The following is a 3,926-nucleotide window of genomic DNA, read 5'->3' as shown; positions in this document are numbered from 1 at the left end:
AGTCGGCAAATATTGCCATCATGCATCTTTGGAAGGTCGCGGGTGCATTGCAGAGTCCAAAAGGCATTCGTCTATAGGCGAATGTACCATAAGGACGGGTAAACGTGGTCTTCTCTTGGTCGTCAGGGTGGATAGGAATTTGGAAAAATCCGGAGTATCCATCCAGATAACAGAAATGCGAGTGTTTAGCTAGGCGTTCGAGCATTTGATCTATGAAAGGTAAAGGGAAATGGTCTTTTCGGGTAGCTTTGTTTAGCTTCCTATAGTCAATGCACATTCTCCATCCAGTCTGGGTACGTTGTGCTACAGATTCGCCTTTAGCATTAGTGATTACAGTAACTCCTCCTTTCTTTGGTACGACGTGAACAGGGCTAACCCATTTACTATCGGATATAGGATATATTATTCCAGCTTCTAGCAGTTTTTGGATTTCCTTTTTAACCACATCGCTCATAATAGGATTTATTCGCCTTTGATGTTCCTTAGAGGTTTTACTATCGTCTTCGAGCATAATGCGATGCATACACAGAGAAGGGCTTATACCTTTCAGATCTGATATGTTATATCCTAAAGCGGTCGGGTATTTTCTTAGGACATTAAGTAATTTTTCAGTCTCGGTTCGTCCCAAGTTGGTGTTCACTATAACTGGTCGGTTTAGTTCTTCATCTAGAAATTCGTATCTAAGATCGGTAGGAAGTGTTTTCAGCTCTATAGCAGGTTTCTTAGGTCCAGGTATAGGATCGGTAGGAAGTGTTAGAATCTTCTTGGATATCCATAATGATGAAGTCAGTTGGGATGTAGAATTGACCTACACGAACAGGGATATTCTCTAACATTCCTACAGGGTATTTAACTGAACGGTCAGCTAGTTGAAGGGACATTCTCGTTGCTTTAAGCTCACCTAGATTGAGTTTCTTACAGGTCGAAAGAGGCATCAAACTAACACTAGCTCCTAAGTCGCACAAGGCTTTCTCTATGATGGTTTTTCCTATTACGCAGGGTATAGAGAAACTACCAGGGTCTTTCAGTTTCGGAGGCATGTTATTTTGGATGATAGCGCTACATTCAGCGGTAAGTGTTATAGTTTCGTTATCCTCGAGTTTCTTTTTGTTTGATAAGATTTCTTTTAAGAACTTAGCGTATGAAGGCATCTCAGTTATGGCTTCTTTGAACGGTATGGTTATGTTTAATTGCTTCAGAAGTTCTACAAATCTTTTAAATTGCGCTTCGGTTTTTGATTTAGCTAATCTCTGAGGGTAAGGAATTGGTGGCTTATAAGGCGGTGGTGGAACGTAAGGTTTCTCTTTTTCAGGTTCCACTTCGTTATTGTTCTCATCAGTCTTAGCAGTTTGTTCGTCAGTTGTTTTCTTTTGGGTTTCCTTTGGCTCTTGTTGTGACATGGGTACGTTTTGAGTTCTAGGATCTATGGGTCCATCGTAATTCGTTCCACTTCGTAGTGTTATTGCGTTCGCATGTCCTTTAGGATTGGGTTGAGGTTGAGCAGGAAACGTGCCAGCAGGGGCAGCAGTAGGTGCTTGTTGTTGAGCTACTTGTGAGATTTGAGTTTCTAGCATTTTGTTATGCGTAGCTAAGGCATCTACTTTGTTCGATAGTTGTTTTAGTTGCTCGCTATTGTGGATGTTTTGATTCAGGAAGTCCTTATTGGTTTGTTGTTGGGAAGCTATGAAGTTCTCCATCATGATTTCTAGATTTGACTTCCTAGGGGTGTTTTGAGCAGCTACAGGCGCTTTTTGGTAGCCAGGTGGTACAGCAGGTGCTTGTCCAGGTGCGTACAACGCATTGTTGTTCTTATAAGAAAAGTTCGGATGGTTTTTCCATCCAGGGTTGTACGTGTTAGAATAAGGGTTTCCTTGAGCATAGTTTACTTGATCAGATGGGGCTCCAGTCAAGAGTTGACATTCAGCAACTACATGTCCAGTCAATCCACAGATCTCGCAGTTAGGTGTTACAGCGGCAGCGGTGGCTGAAGGAGTGATGGTTAAGTTCTCGATCTTTTGAGTTAAAGCGTCTACTTTAGCGTTAACGCGGTCTATACCACTTATTTCGTACATTCCTCCTTTGGTTTGGGCTTTCTCTAGAGCGGCTCGTTCTCCACCCCATTGGTAATGGTTTTGTGCCATGTTCTCTATGAGTTTGTATGCTTCATCATGGGGTTTGTCCATTAATGCTCCGCCAGCAGCGGCATCTATAGTCATTTTAGTGTTATATAAGAGACCACCATAGAAAGTATGGATGATCAGCCATGGTTCGAGTCCATGATGAGGGCATATTCTAAGCATGTCCTTGTAACGTTCCCAAGCTTCGAAGAGTGATTCGTTATCTTTCTGGGTAAATCCGTTGATTTGACCTCTAAGCATAGCAGTTTTGCTAGGCGGAAAGTATCTCGCTAAGAATACTCTCTTCAATTCGTCCCATGTAGTTATGGAATTGGAAGGCAGGGATTGAAGCCACGCTCTAGCTCTATCTCTCAAGGAGAAAGGAAAAAGGCGTAATCGAATAGCTTCGGAACTAACGTTGTTGGCTTTGATAGTGTCGACGTATTGCACGAACACGGATAAATGGAGATTGGGGTCATCTACAGGGCTTCTAGAGAATTGATTCTATTGAACAGCTTGGACCAGCGAAGGTTTCAGTTCGAAATTGTTTGCCTCAATCGCAGGTGGTGCGATACTTGAATGCGGTTCAGCGCGCGAAGAAGCGGCATAGTCTCTAAGAGGACGAATAGCAGCCATCTCTAACTTCGGGATGATTTGATTGATTTGATCAGTAAGAGTCAATTCCTGATTAATCGGAATTTCTGCTACTTCGGGAAGATTGCGAGCTCGACGTTTGAAGTTAATGAAACGTTCGATCTCGTTAATTCGTTGTATTAAATCTCCTCCTTGTGAACGAGTATTTGGCATACAATCGTTCAGAAAGAAAGGGAAGGATTGTCCTAGTCTCTACGGTGTAACAGTGAGTTACGATATCGACTTAAATAGTCCCCGGCAACGGCGCCAAAAACTTGATCGCGACTTTACGTGTCTATAAATCTGATGACTGCAAGTGCACAGTCGTGTCGTGTAGTTTTAAAAGATATCGAATCCACAGGGACTATGAATCGATCTACCGTTATCTAAGGTTACTATGTAAAGCTAGGGCTACTAAAATTTTGATTGTTTCTAAGGGAAAGTGAGTGAAAAATTAAGAATATAATAAAAGACAGATATCAGTATGTATTTCGTTTAACTTAAGGTGATCCGAAGGTCCATTGGCTTTTGCATAATTTAATTAAAAATCTTTACTAATTCAATTGATTAAAAATCCTCGTCTCAAACTTTCGCTCTGTTGATTTAGATTACTGTCCTAATCCTAATGTACGCTTTCGCCATCCCATTAGATTTTAGAAATGCTTTTTGGAAACAACGTAATTAATAAAATGCCCGTTTTATGAAGTTGTTATCTATTCAAATCTCCTAATCTCAAACTTTCGCTCTGTTGACTCGGAACATGCTAATATCCCTAACGTACGCTTTCGCCATCCCGTCGGGTGTAAAAACAATTTTTGAAAATAAATAAGTTCTAATTAGTTTTAATACGCTTTCGCCATCCTTAAAACTAATGTCCTATGTCTACTATCCAGTTAAAGATCTCAAACTTTCGCTCTATTGATTTTAACCTTTGACCGTCTTAACCCCTCAAACTTTCGCTCTATTGGTTTTAAGACTTACTAATTAAATTAGACATACAGACCAAAAACAAGTGATAGTTAATAAAACATAATTAAGCCAATTTATTTCGGATCCCTACGGTTAACTTACTTTACATACCGATATCATAATAATTTAGCCAGACATATTAATATGGTTAAACATGCATAAATCGGTTCGGTTCATAATAATAGGCATAGTAAATGGCATACAATA

General features: G+C 40.3%; 1 non-coding gene across 1 annotated transcript; it reads left to right on the top strand.

The window, feature by feature from the left end:
* The first annotated feature begins 2,271 nt into the window (after positions 1–2,271).
* On the top strand, positions 2,272–2,378 carry LOC131593706 (small nucleolar RNA R71). Its single transcript, XR_009281090.1, has one exon. It is a non-coding gene; the product is annotated as a small nucleolar RNA R71 (small nucleolar RNA).
* The last annotated feature ends 1,548 nt before the right edge of the window (positions 2,379–3,926 follow it).

The sequence above is a fragment of the Vicia villosa genome, linkage group LG3, assembly GCF_029867415.1.
Source record: "Vicia villosa cultivar HV-30 ecotype Madison, WI linkage group LG3, Vvil1.0, whole genome shotgun sequence".
Taxonomy (NCBI): domain Eukaryota; kingdom Viridiplantae; phylum Streptophyta; class Magnoliopsida; order Fabales; family Fabaceae; genus Vicia; species Vicia villosa.
Note: the sequence above shows the minus strand (reverse complement) of the source record. Positions and strands in the feature narration are given on the sequence as shown.